Raw genomic sequence first — 18,181 nt, 5'->3', positions numbered from 1 at the left:
GGCGGTCTCCCATCCAAGCACTAACCAGGCCAATACCTGCTAAGATTAAGAGATCGGCATTGGCTCTTTTTTTTTAAGATTATTATATAATTAGTAATAAATTTCCAATAATATTAGAGCACCTGGTATTACCAGGGGGTCTCCCATCCAAACACTACACAGGTCAATGACTGCTAAGATTCAAAGATTGGGCATTCACTCTTTTTTTTTTCAAGATTATTATATAATTTGTGAAAAATTTACAAAAATCTTAAAGCAACTGGTATTACCAGGGGGTCTCCCATCCAACTACTAACCAGGCCCAAACCTGCTTAGCTTCCGAGCTCAGACATGATCTGGCATAGCCAGGGTGGTATAGCCATAAGCGAAGACTGCTGCAAAGAGAGAGCTATTTAAAGATCAGTCAATCTAATCGCCGGTACATTATATAAGTAGGAAAGAAAACCCTAAAGCTTAAAGCACCTGGTATTCCCAGGCGGTCTCCCATCCAAGCACTAACCAGGCCAATACCTGCTAAGATTAAGAGATCGGGCATTGACTTTTTTTTTTTTTTTTTTTTTTTTTAAGATTATTATATAATTAGTAATACATTTCCAATAATATTAGAGCACCTGGTATTCCGAGGCGGTCTCCCATCCAGACACTAAACAGGTCCATGACTGCTAAGATTCAAAGAATGGGCATTGACTCTTTTTTTTTTCAAGATTATTATATAATTTGTGAAAAATTTACAAAAATCTTAGAGCAACTGGTATTACCAGGGGGTCTCCCATCCAATTACTAACCAGGCCCAAACCTGCTTAGCTTCCGAGCTCAGACATGATCTGGCATAGCCAGGGTGGTATGGCCATAAGCGAACACTGCTGCAAAGAGAGAGCTATTTAAAGATCAGCCAATCTAATCGCCGGTACATTATATAAGTAGGAAAGAAAACCCTAAAGCTTAAAGCACCTGGTATTCCCAGGCGGTCTCCCATCCAAGCACTAACCAGGCCAATACCTGCTAAGATTAAGAGATCGGGCATTGACTCTTTTTTTTTTTTTTTTTTTTTTTAAAGATTATTATATAATTAGTAATGAATTTCCAATAATATTAGAGCACCTGGTTTTCCGAGGCGGTCTCCCATCCAAACACTAAACAGGTCCATAGCTGCTAAGATTCAAAGATTGGGCATTGACTCTTTTTGTTTCAAGATAATTATATAATTAGTACAAATTTCCAAAAATATTACAGCAACTGGTATTCCGAGGCGGTCTCCCATCCAAGCACTAAACAGGTCCATACCTCCTAAGATTCAAAGATTGGGCATTTACTCTTTTTTTTTTTTTTGTTGTTGCAAGATTATTATGTAATTAGTAAAAATTGCCAAAAATATTACAGCAACTGGTATTTCCCGGCCGTCTTCCATCCAAGTACTAACCAGGCAAAACCTGCTATTATTCAGAGATCGGGCATTGACTTTTTTTTTTTTTTTTCAAGATTATTATATAATTTGTGAAAAATTTCCAAAAATCTTAAAGCAACTGGTATTACCAGGGTGTCTCCCATCCAATTACTAACCAGGCCCATACATGCTAAGATTCAGATATGGGGCATTGACTCCTTTCTTTTTTTCTTGCAAGATTATTATATAATTTGTGAAAAATTTCCCAAAATCTTAAAGCAACTGGTATTACCAGGGGGTCTGCCATCCAATTACTAACCAGGCCGAAACCTGCTTAGTTTCCGAGCTCAGACATGATCTGGCATAGCCAGGGTGGAATGGCCATAAGCGAAGACTGCTGCAAAGAGAGAGCTATTTAAAGATCAGCCAATCTAATCGCCGGTACATTATACAGGACCAAACCTGCTTAGCTTCCGAGAGCAGACGAGATCAGGCATAGCCAGGTTGTTACGGTCGCAAGCGAAGGATACTGCAAAGAGAAGACTATTTAAAGATCAGCCAATCAAATCGCCCATACATTATATAAGTAGGAATGAAAATCCAAAAGCTTACAGCACCTGGTATTCCGAGGCGGTCTCCCATCCAAGCACTAACCAGGCCAATACCTGCTAAGATTAAGAGATCGGGCATTGGCTCTTTTTTTTTAAGATTATTATATAATTAGTAATAAATTTCCAATAATATTAGAGCACCTGGTATTACCAGGGGGTCTCCCATCCAAACACTACACAGGTCAATGACTGCTAAGATTCAAAGAATGGGCATTCACTCTTTTTTTTTTCAAGATTATTATATAATTTGTGAAAAATTTACAAAAATCTTAAAGCAACTGGTATTACCAGGGGGTCTCCCATCCAATTACTAACCAGGCCCAAACCTGCTTAGCTTCCGAGCTCAGACATGATCTGGCATAGCCAGGGTGGTATGGCCATAAGCGAAGACTGCTGCAAAGAGAGAGCTATTTAAAGATCAGTCAATCTAATCGCCGGTACATTATATAAGTAGGAAAGAAAACCCTAAAGCTTAAAGCACCTGGTATTCCCAGGCGGTCTCCCATCCAAGCACTAACCAGGCCAATACCTGCTAAGATTAAGAGATCGGGCATTGACTCTTTTTTTTTTTTTTTTTTTTTAAGATTATTATATAATTAGTAATAAATTTCCAATAATATTAGAGCACCTGGTATTCCGAGGCGGTCTCCCATCCAGACACTAAACAGGTCCATGACTGCTAAGATTCAAAGAATGGGCATTGACTCTTTTTTTTTTCAAGATTATTATATAATTTGTGAAAAATTTACAAAAATCTTAAAGCAACTGGTATTACCAGGGGGTCTCCCATCCAATTACTAACCAGGCCCAAACCTGCTTAGCTTCCGAGCTCAGACATGATCTGGCATAGACAGGGTGGTATGGCCATAAGCGAAGACTGCTGCAAAGAGAGAGCTATTTAAAGATCAGCCAATCTAATATAAGTAGGAAAGAAAACCCTAAAGCTTAAAGCACCTGGTATTCCCAGGCGGTCTCCCATCCAAGCACTAACCAGGCCAATACCTGCTAAGATTAAGAGATCGGGCATTGACTCTTTTTTTTTTTTTTTTTTTTTTTTTAAAGATTATTATATAATTAGTAATAAATTTCCAATAATATTAGAGCACCTGGTTTTCCGAGGCGGTCTCCCATCCAAACACTAAACAGGTCCATAGCTGCTAAGATTCAAAGATTGGGCATTGACTCTTTTTGTTTCAAGATAATTATATAATTAGTACAAATTTCCAAAAATATTACAGCAACTGGTATTCCGAGGCGGTCTCCCATCCAAGCACTAAACAGGTCCATACCTCCTAAGATTCAAAGATTGGGCATTTACTCTTTTTTTTTTTTTTGTTGTTGCAAGATTATTATGTAATTAGTAAAAATTGCCAAAAATATTACAGCAACTGGTATTTCCCGGCCGTCTTCCATCCAAGTACTAACCAGGCAAAACCTGCTATTATTCAGAGATCGGGCATTGACTTTTTTTTTTTTTTTTCAAGATTATTATATAATTTGTGAAAAATTTCCAAAAATCTTAAAGCAACTGGTATTACCAGGGTGTCTCCCATCCAATTACTAACCAGGCCCATACATGCTAAGATTCAGATATGGGGCATTGACTCCTTTCTTTTTTTCTTGCAAGATTATTATATAATTTGTGAAAAATTTCCCAAAATCTTAAAGCAACTGGTATTACCAGGGGGTCTGCCATCCAATTACTAACCAGGCCGAAACCTGCTTAGTTTCCGAGCTCAGACATGATCTGGCATAGCCAGGGTGGAATGGCCATAAGCGAAGACTGCTGCAAAGAGAGAGCTATTTAAAGATCAGCCAATCTAATCGCCGGTACATTATACAGGACCAAACCTGCTTAGCTTCCGAGAGCAGACGAGATCAGGCATAGCCAGGTTGTTACGGTCGCAAGCGAAGGATACTGCAAAGAGAAGACTATTTAAAGATCAGCCAATCAAATCGCCCATACATTATATAAGTAGGAATGAAAATCCAAAAGCTTACAGCACCTGGTATTCCGAGGCGGTCTCCCATCCAAGCACTAACCAGGCCAATACCTGCTAAGATTAAGAGATCGGGCATTGGCTCTTTTTTTTTAAGATTATTATATAATTAGTAATAAATTTCCAATAATATTAGAGCACCTGGTATTACCAGGGGGTCTCCCATCCAAACACTACACAGGTCAATGACTGCTAAGATTCAAAGAATGGGCATTCACTCTTTTTTTTTTCAAGATTATTATATAATTTGTGAAAAATTTACAAAAATCTTAAAGCAACTGGTATTACCAGGGGGTCTCCCATCCAATTACTAACCAGGCCCAAACCTGCTTAGCTTCCGAGCTCAGACATGATCTGGCATAGCCAGGGTGGTATGGCCATAAGCGAAGACTGCTGCAAAGAGAGAGCTATTTAAAGATCAGTCAATCTAATCGCCGGTACATTATATAAGTAGGAAAGAAAACCCTAAAGCTTAAAGCACCTGGTATTCCCAGGCGGTCTCCCATCCAAGCACTAACCAGGCCAATACCTGCTAAGATTAAGAGATCGGGCATTGACTCTTTTTTTTTTTTTTTTTTTTTAAGATTATTATATAATTAGTAATAAATTTCCAATAATATTAGAGCACCTGGTATTCCGAGGCGGTCTCCCATCCAGACACTAAACAGGTCCATGACTGCTAAGATTCAAAGAATGGGCATTGACTCTTTTTTTTTTCAAGATTATTATATAATTTGTGAAAAATTTACAAAAATCTTAAAGCAACTGGTATTACCAGGGGGTCTCCCATCCAATTACTAACCAGGCCCAAACCTGCTTAGCTTCCGAGCTCAGACATGATCTGGCATAGACAGGGTGGTATGGCCATAAGCGAAGACTGCTGCAAAGAGAGAGCTATTTAAAGATCAGCCAATCTAATATAAGTAGGAAAGAAAACCCTAAAGCTTAAAGCACCTGGTATTCCCAGGCGGTCTCCCATCCAAGCACTAACCAGGCCAATACCTGCTAAGATTAAGAGATCGGGCATTGACTCTTTTTTTTTTTTTTTTTTTTTTTTTAAAGATTATTATATAATTAGTAATAAATTTCCAATAATATTAGAGCACCTGGTTTTCCGAGGCGGTCTCCCATCCAAACACTAAACAGGTCCATAGCTGCTAAGATTCAAAGATTGGGCATTGACTCTTTTTGTTTCGAGATAATTATATAATTAGTACAAATTTCCAAAAATATTACAGCAACTGGTATTCCGAGGCGGTCTCCCATCCAAGCACTAAACAGGTCCATACCTCCTAAGATTCAAAGATTGGGCATTTACTCTTTTTTTTTTTTTTTTTTTGTTGCAAGATTATTATGTAATTAGTAAAAATTGCCAAAAATATTACAGCAACTGGTATTTCCCGGCCGTCTTCCATCCAAGTACTAACCAGGCAAAACCTGCTATTATTCAGAGATCGGGCATTGACTTTTTTTTTTTTTTTCAAGATTATTATATAATTGGTGAAAAATTTCCAAAAATCTTAAAGCAACTGGTATTACCAGGGTGTCTCCCATCCAATTACTAACCAGGCCCATACCTGCTAAGATTCAGATATGGGGCATTGACTCCTTTCTTTTTTTCTTGCAAGATTATTATATAATTTGTGAAAAATTTCCAAAAATCTTAAAGCAACTGGTATTACCAGGGGGTCTGCCATCCAATTACTAACCAGGCCGAAACCTGCTTAGTTTCCGAGCTCAGACATGATCTGGCATAGCCAGGGTGGAATGGCCATAAGCGAAGACTGCTGCAAAGAGAGAGCTATTTAAAGATCAGCCAATCTAATCGCCGGTACATTATACAGGACCAAACCTGCTTAGCTTCCGAGAGCAGACGAGATCAGGCATAGCCAGGTTGTTACGGTCGCAAGCGAAGGATACTGCAAAGAGAAGACTATTTAAAGATCAGCCAATCAAATCGCCCATACATTATATAAGTAGGAATGAAAATCCAAAAGCTTACAGCACATGGTATTCCGAGGCGGTCTCCCATCCAAGCACTAACCAGGCCAATACCTGCTAAGATTAAGAGATCGGCATTGGCTCTTTTTTTTAAGATTATTATATAATTAGTAATAAATTTCCAATAATATTAGAGCACCTGGTATTACCAGGGGGTCTCCCATCCAAACACTACACAGGTCAATGACTGCTAAGATTCAAAGAATGGGCATTCACTCTTTTTTTTTTCAAGATTATTATATAATTTGTGAAAAATTTACAAAAATCTTAAAGCAACTGGTATTACCAGGGGGTCTCCCATCCAATTACTAACCAGGCCCAAACCTGCTTAGCTTCCGAGCTCAGACATGATCTGGCATAGCCAGGGTGGTATGGCCATAAGCGAAGACTGCTGCAAAGAGAGAGCTATTTAAAGATCAGTCAATCTAATCGCCGGTACATTATATAAGTAGGAAAGAAAACCCTAAAGCTTAAAGCACCTGGTATTCCCAGGCGGTCTCCCATCCAAGCACTAACCAGGCCAATACCTGCTAAGATTAAGAGATCGGGCATTGACTCTTTTTTTTTTTTTTTTTTTTTTAAGATTATTATATAATTAGTAATAAATTTCCAATAATATTAGAGCACCTGGTATTCCGAGGCGGTCTCCCATCCAGACACTAAACAGGTCCATGACTGCTAAGATTCAAAGAATGGGCATTGACTCTTTTTTTTTTCAAGATTATTATATAATTTGTGAAAAATTTACAAAAATCTTAAAGCAACTGGTATTACCAGGGGGTCTCCCATCCAATTACTAACCAGGCCCAAACCTGCTTAGCTTCCGAGCTCAGACATGATCTGGCATAGACAGGGTGGTATGGCCATAAGCGAAGACTGCTGCAAAGAGAGAGCTATTTAAAGATCAGCCAATCTAATATAAGTAGGAAAGAAAACCCTAAAGCTTAAAGCACCTGGTATTCCCAGGCGGTCTCCCATCCAAGCACTAACCAGGCCAATACCTGCTAAGATTAAGAGATCGGGCATTGACTCTTTTTTTTTTTTTTTTTTTTTTTAAAGATTATTATATAATTAGTAATGAATTTCCAATAATATTAGAGCACCTGGTTTTCCGAGGCGGTCTCCCATCCAAACACTAAACAGGTCCATAGCTGCTAAGATTCAAAGATTGGGCATTGACTCTTTTTGTTTCAAGATAATTATATAATTAGTACAAATTTCCAAAAATATTACAGCAACTGGTATTCCGAGGCGGTCTCCCATCCAAGCACTAAACAGGTCCATACCTCCTAAGATTCAAAGATTGGGCATTTACTCTTTTTTTTTTTTTTGTTGTTGCAAGATTATTATGTAATTAGTAAAAATTGCCAAAAATATTACAGCAACTGGTATTTCCCGGCCGTCTTCCATCCAAGTACTAACCAGGCAAAACCTGCTATTATTCAGAGATCGGGCATTGACTTTTTTTTTTTTTTTTCAAGATTATTATATAATTTGTGAAAAATTTCCAAAAATCTTAAAGCAACTGGTATTACCAGGGTGTCTCCCATCCAATTACTAACCAGGCCCATACATGCTAAGATTCAGATATGGGGCATTGACTCCTTTCTTTTTTTCTTGCAAGATTATTATATAATTTGTGAAAAATTTCCCAAAATCTTAAAGCAACTGGTATTACCAGGGGGTCTGCCATCCAATTACTAACCAGGCCGAAACCTGCTTAGTTTCCGAGCTCAGACATGATCTGGCATAGCCAGGGTGGAATGGCCATAAGCGAAGACTGCTGCAAAGAGAGAGCTATTTAAAGATCAGCCAATCTAATCGCCGGTACATTATACAGGACCAAACCTGCTTAGCTTCCGAGAGCAGACGAGATCAGGCATAGCCAGGTTGTTACGGTCGCAAGCGAAGGATACTGCAAAGAGAAGACTATTTAAAGATCAGCCAATCAAATCGCCCATACATTATATAAGTAGGAATGAAAATCCAAAAGCTTACAGCACATGGTATTCCGAGGCGGTCTCCCATCCAAGCACTAACCAGGCCAATACCTGCTAAGATTAAGAGATCGGCATTGGCTCTTTTTTTTTAAGATTATTATATAATTAGTAATAAATTTCCAATAATATTAGAGCACCTGGTATTACCAGGGGGTCTCCCATCCAAACACTACACAGGTCAATGACTGCTAAGATTCAAAGATTGGGCATTCACTCTTTTTTTTTCAAGATTATTATATAATTTGTGAAAAATTTACAAAAATCTTAAAGCAACTGGTATTACCAGGGGGTCTCCCATCCAATTACTAACCAGGCCCAAACCTGCTTAGCTTCCGAGCTCAGACATGATCTGGCATAGCCAGGGTGGTATAGCCATAAGCGAAGACTGCTGCAAAGAGAGAGCTATTTAAAGATCAGTCAATCTAATCGCCGGTACATTATATAAGTAGGAAAGAAAACCCTAAAGCTTAAAGCACCTGGTATTCCCAGGCGGTCTCCCATCCAAGCACTAACCAGGCCAATACCTGCTAAGATTAAGAGATCGGGCATTGACTCTTTTTTTTTTTTTTTTTTTTTTTAAGATTATTATATAATTAGTAATACATTTCCAATAATATTAGAGCACCTGGTATTCCGAGGCGGTCTCCCATCCAGACACTAAACAGGTCCATGACTGCTAAGATTCAAAGAATGGGCATTGACTCTTTTTTTTTTCAAGATTATTATATAATTTGTGAAAAATTTACAAAAATCTTAGAGCAACTGGTATTACCAGGGGGTCTCCCATCCAATTACTAACCAGGCCCAAACCTGCTTAGCTTCCGAGCTCAGACATGATCTGGCATAGCCAGGGTGGTATGGCCATAAGCGAACACTGCTGCAAAGAGAGAGCTATTTAAAGATCAGCCAATCTAATCGCCGGTACATTATATAAGTAGGAAAGAAAACCCTAAAGCTTAAAGCACCTGGTATTCCCAGGCGGTCTCCCATCCAAGCACTAACCAGGCCAATACCTGCTAAGATTAAGAGATCGGGCATTGACTCTTTTTTTTTTTTTTTTTTTTTTTAAAGATTATTATATAATTAGTAATGAATTTCCAATAATATTAGAGCACCTGGTTTTCCGAGGCGGTCTCCCATCCAAACACTAAACAGGTCCATAGCTGCTAAGATTCAAAGATTGGGCATTGACTCTTTTTGTTTCAAGATAATTATATAATTAGTACAAATTTCCAAAAATATTACAGCAACTGGTATTCCGAGGCGGTCTCCCATCCAAGCACTAAACAGGTCCATACCTCCTAAGATTCAAAGATTGGGCATTTACTCTTTTTTTTTTTTTGTTGTTGCAAGATTATTATGTAATTAGTAAAAATTGCCAAAAATATTACAGCAACTGGTATTTCCCGGCCGTCTTCCATCCAAGTACTAACCAGGCAAAACCTGCTATTATTCAGAGATCGGGCATTGACTTTTTTTTTTTTTTTTCAAGATTATTATATAATTTGTGAAAAATTTCCAAAAATCTTAAAGCAACTGGTATTACCAGGGTGTCTCCCATCCAATTACTAACCAGGCCCATACATGCTAAGATTCAGATATGGGGCATTGACTCCTTTCTTTTTTTCTTGCAAGATTATTATATAATTTGTGAAAAACTTCCCAAAATCTTAAAGCAACTGGTATTACCAGGGGGTCTGCCATCCAATTACTAACCAGGCCGAAACCTGCTTAGTTTCCGAGCTCAGACATGATCTGGCATAGCCAGGGTGGAATGGCCATAAGCGAAGACTGCTGCAAAGAGAGAGCTATTTAAAGATCAGCCAATCTAATCGCCGGTACATTATACAGGACCAAACCTGCTTAGCTTCCGAGAGCAGACGAGATCAGGCATAGCCAGGTTGTTACGGTCGCAAGCGAAGGATACTGCAAAGAGAAGACTATTTAAAGATCAGCCAATCAAATCGCCCATACATTATATAAGTAGGAATGAAAATCCAAAAGCTTACAGCACCTGGTATTCCGAGGCGGTCTCCCATCCAAGCACTAACCAGGCCAATACCTGCTAAGATTAAGAGATCGGGCATTGGCTCTTTTTTTTTAAGATTATTATATAATTAGTAATAAATTTCCAATAATATTAGAGCACCTGGTATTACCAGGGGGTCTCCCATCCAAACACTACACAGGTCAATGACTGCTAAGATTCAAAGAATGGGCATTCAGACATGATCTGGCATAGCCAGGGTGGTATGGCCATAAGCGAAGACTGCTGCAAAGAGAGAGCTATTTAAAGATCAGTCAATCTAATCGCCGGTACATTATATAAGTAGGAAAGAAAACCCTAAAGCTTAAAGCACCTGGTATTCCGAGGCGGTCTCCCATCCAGACACTAAACAGGTCCATGACTGCTAAGATTCAAAGAATGGGCATTGACTCTTTTTTTTTTCAAGATTATTATATAATTTGTGAAAAATTTACAAAAATCTTAAAGCAACTGGTATTACCAGGGGGTCTCCCATCCAATTACTAACCAGGCCCAAACCTGCTTAGCTTCCGAGCTCAGACATGATCTGGCATAGACAGGGTGGTATGGCCATAAGCGAAGACTGCTGCAAAGAGAGAGCTATTTAAAGATCAGCCAATCTAATATAAGTAGGAAAGAAAACCCTAAAGCTTAAAGCACCTGGTATTCCCAGGCGGTCTCCCATCCAAGCACTAACCAGGCCAATACCTGCTAAGATTAAGAGATCGGGCATTGACTCTTTTTTTTTTTTTTTTTTTTTTTTTAAAGATTATTATATAATTAGTAATAAATTTCCAATAATATTAGAGCACCTGGTTTTCCGAGGCGGTCTCCCATCCAAACACTAAACAGGTCCATAGCTGCTAAGATTCAAAGATTGGGCATTGACTCTTTTTGTTTCAAGATAATTATATAATTAGTACAAATTTCCAAAAATATTACAGCAACTGGTATTCCGAGGCGGTCTCCCATCCAAGCACTAAACAGGTCCATACCTCCTAAGATTCAAAGATTGGGCATTTACTCTTTTTTTTTTTTTTTTTTGTTGCAAGATTATTATGTAATTAGTAAAAATTGCCAAAAATATTACAGCAACTGGTATTTCCCGGCCGTCTTCCATCCAAGTACTAACCAGGCAAAACCTGCTATTATTCAGAGATCGGGCATTGACTTTTTTTTTTTTTTTTCAAGATTATTATATAATTGGTGAAAAATTTCCAAAAATCTTAAAGCAACTGGTATTACCAGGGTGTCTCCCATCCAATTACTAACCAGGCCCATACTTGCTAAGATTCAGATATGGGGCATTGACTCCTTTCTTTTTTTCTTGCAAGATTATTATATAATTTGTGAAAAATTTCCAAAAATCTTAAAGCAACTGGTATTACCAGGGGGTCTGCCATCCAATTACTAACCAGGCCGAAACCTGCTTAGTTTCCGAGCTCAGACATGATCTGGCATAGCCAGGGTGGAATGGCCATAAGCGAAGACTGCTGCAAAGAGAGAGCTATTTAAAGATCAGCCAATCTAATCGCCGGTACATTATACAGGACCAAACCTGCTTAGCTTCCGAGAGCAGACGAGATCAGGCATAGCCAGGTTGTTACGGTCGCAAGCGAAGGATACTGCAAAGAGAAGACTATTTAAAGATCAGCCAATCAAATCGCCCATACATTATATAAGTAGGAATGAAAATCCAAAAGCTTACAGCACATGGTATTCCGAGGCGGTCTCCCATCCAAGCACTAACCAGGCCAATACCTGCTAAGATTAAGAGATCGGCATTGGCTCTTTTTTTTTAAGATTATTATATAATTAGTAATAAATTTCCAATAATATTAGAGCACCTGGTATTACCAGGGGGTCTCCCATCCAAACACTACACAGGTCAATGACTGCTAAGATTCAAAGATTGGGCATTCACTCTTTTTTTTTTCAAGATTATTATATAATTTGTGAAAAATTTACAAAAATCTTAAAGCAACTGGTATTACCAGGGGGTCTCCCATCCAACTACTAACCAGGCCCAAACCTGCTTAGCTTCCGAGCTCAGACATGATCTGGCATAGCCAGGGTGGTATAGCCATAAGCGAAGACTGCTGCAAAGAGAGAGCTATTTAAAGATCAGTCAATCTAATCGCCGGTACATTATATAAGTAGGAAAGAAAACCCTAAAGCTTAAAGCACCTGGTATTCCCAGGCGGTCTCCCATCCAAGCACTAACCAGGCCAATACCTGCTAAGATTAAGAGATCGGGCATTGACTCTTTTTTTTTTTTTTTTTTTTTTTAAGATTATTATATAATTAGTAATACATTTCCAATAATATTAGAGCACCTGGTATTCCGAGGCGGTCTCCCATCCAGACACTAAACAGGTCCATGACTGCTAAGATTCAAAGAATGGGCATTGACTCTTTTTTTTTTCAAGATTATTATATAATTTGTGAAAAATTTACAAAAATCTTAGAGCAACTGGTATTACCAGGGGGTCTCCCATCCAATTACTAACCAGGCCCAAACCTGCTTAGCTTCCGAGCTCAGACATGATCTGGCATAGCCAGGGTGGTATGGCCATAAGCGAACACTGCTGCAAAGAGAGAGCTATTTAAAGATCAGCCAATCTAATCGCCGGTACATTATATAAGTAGGAAAGAAAACCCTAAAGCTTAAAGCACCTGGTATTCCCAGGCGGTCTCCCATCCAAGCACTAACCAGGCCAATACCTGCTAAGATTAAGAGATCGGGCATTGACTCTTTTTTTTTTTTTTTTTTTTTTTAAAGATTATTATATAATTAGTAATGAATTTCCAATAATATTAGAGCACCTGGTTTTCCGAGGCGGTCTCCCATCCAAACACTAAACAGGTCCATAGCTGCTAAGATTCAAAGATTGGGCATTGACTCTTTTTGTTTCAAGATAATTATATAATTAGTACAAATTTCCAAAAATATTACAGCAACTGGTATTCCGAGGCGGTCTCCCATCCAAGCACTAAACAGGTCCATACCTCCTAAGATTCAAAGATTGGGCATTTACTCTTTTTTTTTTTTTTGTTGTTGCAAGATTATTATGTAATTAGTAAAAATTGCCAAAAATATTACAGCAACTGGTATTTCCCGGCCGTCTTCCATCCAAGTACTAACCAGGCAAAACCTGCTATTATTCAGAGATCGGGCATTGACTTTTTTTTTTTTTTTTCAAGATTATTATATAATTTGTGAAAAATTTCCAAAAATCTTAAAGCAACTGGTATTACCAGGGTGTCTCCCATCCAATTACTAACCAGGCCCATACATGCTAAGATTCAGATATGGGGCATTGACTCCTTTCTTTTTTTCTTGCAAGATTATTATATAATTTGTGAAAAATTTCCCAAAATCTTAAAGCAACTGGTATTACCAGGGGGTCTGCCATCCAATTACTAACCAGGCCGAAACCTGCTTAGTTTCCGAGCTCAGACATGATCTGGCATAGCCAGGGTGGAATGGCCATAAGCGAAGACTGCTGCAAAGAGAGAGCTATTTTAAAGATCAGCCAATCTAATCGCCGGTACATTATACAGGACCAAACCTGCTTAGCTTCCGAGAGCAGACGAGATCAGGCATAGCCAGGTTGTTACGGTCGCAAGCGAAGGATACTGCAAAGAGAAGACTATTTAAAGATCAGCCAATCAAATCGCCCATACATTATATAAGTAGGAATGAAAATCCAAAAGCTTACAGCACCTGGTATTCCGAGGCGGTCTCCCATCCAAGCACTAACCAGGCCAATACCTGCTAAGATTAAGAGATCGGGCATTGGCTCTTTTTTTTTAAGATTATTATATAATTAGTAATAAATTTCCAATAATATTAGAGCACCTGGTATTACCAGGGGGTCTCCCATCCAAACACTACACAGGTCAATGACTGCTAAGATTCAAAGAATGGGCATTCACTCTTTTTTTTTCAAGATTATTATATAATTTGTGAAAAATTTACAAAAATCTTAAAGCAACTGGTATTACCAGGGGGTCTCCCATCCAATTACTAACCAGGCCCAAACCTGCTTAGCTTCCGAGCTCAGACATGATCTGGCATAGCCAGGGTGGTATGGCCATAAGCGAAGACTGCTGCAAAGAGAGAGCTATTTAAAGATCAGTCAATCTAATCGCCGGTACATTATATAAGTAGGAAAGAAAACCCTAAAGCTTAAAGCACCTGGTATTCCCAGGCGGTCTCCCATCCAAGCACTAACCAGGCCAATACCTGCTAAGATTAAGAGATCGGGCATTGACTCTTTTTTTTTTTTTTTTTTTTTAAGATTATTATATAATTAGTAATAAATTTCCAATAATATTAGAGCACCTGGTATTCCGAGGCGGTCTCCCATCCAGACACTAAACAGGTCCATGACTGCTAAGATTCAAAGAATGGGCATTGACTCTTTTTTTTTTCAAGATTATTATATAATTTGTGAAAAATTTACAAAAATCTTAAAGCAACTGGTATTACCAGGGGGTCTCCCATCCAATTACTAACCAGGCCCAAACCTGCTTAGCTTCCGAGCTCAGACATGATCTGGCATAGACAGGGTGGTATGGCCATAAGCGAAGACTGCTGCAAAGAGAGAGCTATTTAAAGATCAGCCAATCTAATATAAGTAGGAAAGAAAACCCTAAAGCTTAAAGCACCTGGTATTCCCAGGCGGTCTCCCATCCAAGCACTAACCAGGCCAATACCTGCTAAGATTAAGAGATCGGGCATTGACTCTTTTTTTTTTTTTTTTTTTTTTTTTTTAAAGATTATTATATAATTAGTAATAAATTTCCAATAATATTAGAGCACCTGGTTTTCCGAGGCGGTCTCCCATCCAAACACTAAACAGGTCCATAGCTGCTAAGATTCAAAGATTGGGCATTGACTCTTTTTGTTTCGAGATAATTATATAATTAGTACAAATTTCCAAAAATATTACAGCAACTGGTATTCCGAGGCGGTCTCCCATCCAAGCACTAAACAGGTCCATACCTCCTAAGATTCAAAGATTGGGCATTTACTCTTTTTTTTTTTTTTTTTTTGTTGCAAGATTATTATGTAATTAGTAAAAATTGCCAAAAATATTACAGCAACTGGTATTTCCCGGCCGTCTTCCATCCAAGTACTAACCAGGCAAAACCTGCTATTATTCAGAGATCGGGCATTGACTTTTTTTTTTTTTTTCAAGATTATTATATAATTGGTGAAAAATTTCCAAAAATCTTAAAGCAACTGGTATTACCAGGGTGTCTCCCATCCAATTACTAACCAGGCCCATACCTGCTAAGATTCAGATATGGGGCATTGACTCCTTTCTTTTTTTCTTGCAAGATTATTATATAATTTGTGAAAAATTTCCAAAAATCTTAAAGCAACTGGTATTACCAGGGGGTCTGCCATCCAATTACTAACCAGGCCGAAACCTGCTTAGTTTCCGAGCTCAGACATGATCTGGCATAGCCAGGGTGGAATGGCCATAAGCGAAGACTGCTGCAAAGAGAGAGCTATTTAAAGATCAGCCAATCTAATCGCCGGTACATTATACAGGACCAAACCTGCTTAGCTTCCGAGAGCAGACGAGATCAGGCATAGCCAGGTTGTTACGGTCGCAAGCGAAGGATACTGCAAAGAGAAGACTATTTAAAGATCAGCCAATCAAATCGCCCATACATTATATAAGTAGGAATGAAAATCCAAAAGCTTACAGCACATGGTATTCCGAGGCGGTCTCCCATCCAAGCACTAACCAGGCCAATACCTGCTAAGATTAAGAGATCGGCATTGGCTCTTTTTTTTAAGATTATTATATAATTAGTAATAAATTTCCAATAATATTAGAGCACCTGGTATTACCAGGGGGTCTCCCATCCAAACACTACACAGGTCAATGACTGCTAAGATTCAAAGAATGGGCATTCACTCTTTTTTTTTTCAAGATTATTATATAATTTGTGAAAAATTTACAAAAATCTTAAAGCAACTGGTATTACCAGGGGGTCTCCCATCCAATTACTAACCAGGCCCAAACCTGCTTAGCTTCCGAGCTCAGACATGATCTGGCATAGCCAGGGTGGTATGGCCATAAGCGAAGACTGCTGCAAAGAGAGAGCTATTTAAAGATCAGTCAATCTAATCGCCGGTACATTATATAAGTAGGAAAGAAAACCCTAAAGCTTAAAGCACCTGGTATTCCCAGGCGGTCTCCCATCCAAGCACTAACCAGGCCAATACCTGCTAAGATTAAGAGATCGGGCATTGACTCTTTTTTTTTTTTTTTTTTTTTTAAGATTATTATATAATTAGTAATAAATTTCCAATAATATTAGAGCACCTGGTATTCCGAGGCGGTCTCCCATCCAGACACTAAACAGGTCCATGACTGCTAAGATTCAAAGAATGGGCATTGACTCTTTTTTTTTTCAAGATTATTATATAATTTGTGAAAAATTTACAAAAATCTTAAAGCAACTGGTATTACCAGGGGGTCTCCCATCCAATTACTAACCAGGCCCAAACCTGCTTAGCTTCCGAGCTCAGACATGATCTGGCATAGACAGGGTGGTATGGCCATAAGCGAAGACTGCTGCAAAGAGAGAGCTATTTAAAGATCAGCCAATCTAATATAAGTAGGAAAGAAAACCCTAAAGCTTAAAGCACCTGGTATTCCCAGGCGGTCTCCCATCCAAGCACTAACCAGGCCAATACCTGCTAAGATTAAGAGATCGGGCATTGACTCTTTTTTTTTTTTTTTTTTTTTTTTTAAAGATTATTATATAATTAGTAATAAATTTCCAATAATATTAGAGCACCTGGTTTTCCGAGGCGGTCTCCCATCCAAACACTAAACAGGTCCATAGCTGCTAAGATTCAAAGATTGGGCATTGACTCTTTTTGTTTCAAGATAATTATATAATTAGTACAAATTTCCAAAAATATTACAGCAACTGGTATTCCGAGGCGGTCTCCCATCCAAGCACTAAACAGGTCCATACCTCCTAAGATTCAAAGATTGGGCATTTACTCTTTTTTTTTTTTTTTTTTTGTTGCAAGATTATTATGTAATTAGTAAAAATTGCCAAAAATATTACAGCAACTGGTATTTCCCGGCCGTCTTCCATCCAAGTACTAACCAGGCAAAACCTGCTATTATTCAGAGATCGGGCATTGACTTTTTTTTTTTTTTTCAAGATTATTATATAATTGGTGAAAAATTTCCAAAAATCTTAAAGCAACTGGTATTACCAGGGTGTCTCCCATCCAATTACTAACCAGGCCCATACCTGCTAAGATTCAGATATGGGGCATTGACTCCTTTCTTTTTTTCTTGCAAGATTATTATATAATTTGTGAAAAATTTCCAAAAATCTTAAAGCAACTGGTATTACCAGGGGGTCTGCCATCCAATTACTAACCAGGCCGAAACCTGCTTAGTTTCCGAGCTCAGACATGATCTGGCATAGCCAGGGTGGAATGGCCATAAGCGAAGACTGCTGCAAAGAGAGAGCTATTTAAAGATCAGCCAATCTAATCGCCGGTACATTATACAGGACCAAACCTGCTTAGCTTCCGAGAGCAGACGAGATCAGGCATAGCCAGGTTGTTACGGTCGCAAGCGAAGGATACTGCAAAGAGAAGACTATTTAAAGATCAGCCAATCAAATCGCCCATACATTATATAAGTAGGAATGAAAATCCAAAAGCTTACAGCACATGGTATTCCGAGGCGGTCTCCCATCCAAGCACTAACCAGGCCAATACCTGCTAAGATTAAGAGATCGGCATTGGCTCTTTTTTTTTAAGATTATTATATAATTAGTAATAAATTTCCAATAATATTAGAGCACCTGGTATAACCAGGGGGTCTCCCATCCAAACACTACACAGGTCAATGACTGCTAAGATTCAAAGATTGGGCATTCACTCTTTTTTTTTTCAAGATTATTATATAATTTGTGAAAAATTTACAAAAATCTTAAAGCAACTGGTATTACCAGGGGGTCTCCCATCCAACTACTAACCAGGCCCAAACCTGCTTAGCTTCCGAGCTCAGACATGATCTGGCATAGCCAGGGTGGTATAGCCATAAGCGAAGACTGCTGCAAAGAGAGAGCTATTTAAAGATCAGTCAATCTAATCGCCG

General features: G+C 38.6%; 18 pseudogenes; all 18 read right to left on the bottom strand.

Annotated features, from left to right (window-relative positions):
* Positions 1–247: 247 nt before the first annotated feature.
* LOC127962243 (uncharacterized) lies at positions 248–366 on the bottom strand (annotated as a pseudogene).
* A 370-nt stretch (positions 367–736) lies between these two features.
* Positions 737–855, bottom strand: LOC127958391 (uncharacterized; annotated as a pseudogene).
* Positions 856–2,261: 1,406 nt separating this feature from the next.
* On the bottom strand, positions 2,262–2,380 carry LOC127964687 (uncharacterized; annotated as a pseudogene).
* Positions 2,381–2,748: 368 nt separating this feature from the next.
* LOC127960027 (uncharacterized) lies at positions 2,749–2,867 on the bottom strand (annotated as a pseudogene).
* Positions 2,868–4,261: 1,394 nt separating this feature from the next.
* LOC127964680 (uncharacterized) lies at positions 4,262–4,380 on the bottom strand (annotated as a pseudogene).
* A 368-nt stretch (positions 4,381–4,748) lies between these two features.
* Positions 4,749–4,867, bottom strand: LOC127960014 (uncharacterized; annotated as a pseudogene).
* A 1,393-nt stretch (positions 4,868–6,260) lies between these two features.
* Positions 6,261–6,379, bottom strand: LOC127964676 (uncharacterized; annotated as a pseudogene).
* A 369-nt stretch (positions 6,380–6,748) lies between these two features.
* On the bottom strand, positions 6,749–6,867 carry LOC127960007 (uncharacterized; annotated as a pseudogene).
* Positions 6,868–8,257: 1,390 nt separating this feature from the next.
* Positions 8,258–8,376, bottom strand: LOC127961457 (uncharacterized; annotated as a pseudogene).
* A 370-nt stretch (positions 8,377–8,746) lies between these two features.
* On the bottom strand, positions 8,747–8,865 carry LOC127958386 (uncharacterized; annotated as a pseudogene).
* A 1,616-nt stretch (positions 8,866–10,481) lies between these two features.
* On the bottom strand, positions 10,482–10,600 carry LOC127960005 (uncharacterized; annotated as a pseudogene).
* A 1,394-nt stretch (positions 10,601–11,994) lies between these two features.
* LOC127962236 (uncharacterized) lies at positions 11,995–12,113 on the bottom strand (annotated as a pseudogene).
* Positions 12,114–12,483: 370 nt separating this feature from the next.
* On the bottom strand, positions 12,484–12,602 carry LOC127958380 (uncharacterized; annotated as a pseudogene).
* Positions 12,603–14,008: 1,406 nt separating this feature from the next.
* On the bottom strand, positions 14,009–14,127 carry LOC127964668 (uncharacterized; annotated as a pseudogene).
* A 368-nt stretch (positions 14,128–14,495) lies between these two features.
* LOC127960000 (uncharacterized) lies at positions 14,496–14,614 on the bottom strand (annotated as a pseudogene).
* A 1,395-nt stretch (positions 14,615–16,009) lies between these two features.
* Positions 16,010–16,128, bottom strand: LOC127964666 (uncharacterized; annotated as a pseudogene).
* Positions 16,129–16,497: 369 nt separating this feature from the next.
* On the bottom strand, positions 16,498–16,616 carry LOC127959994 (uncharacterized; annotated as a pseudogene).
* A 1,394-nt stretch (positions 16,617–18,010) lies between these two features.
* Positions 18,011–18,129, bottom strand: LOC127962232 (uncharacterized; annotated as a pseudogene).
* Positions 18,130–18,181: the final 52 nt, after the last annotated feature.

This window comes from Carassius gibelio, chromosome A3 (genome assembly GCF_023724105.1).
Source record: "Carassius gibelio isolate Cgi1373 ecotype wild population from Czech Republic chromosome A3, carGib1.2-hapl.c, whole genome shotgun sequence".
NCBI lineage: Eukaryota > Metazoa > Chordata > Actinopteri > Cypriniformes > Cyprinidae > Carassius > Carassius gibelio.
Note: the sequence above shows the minus strand (reverse complement) of the source record. Positions and strands in the feature narration are given on the sequence as shown.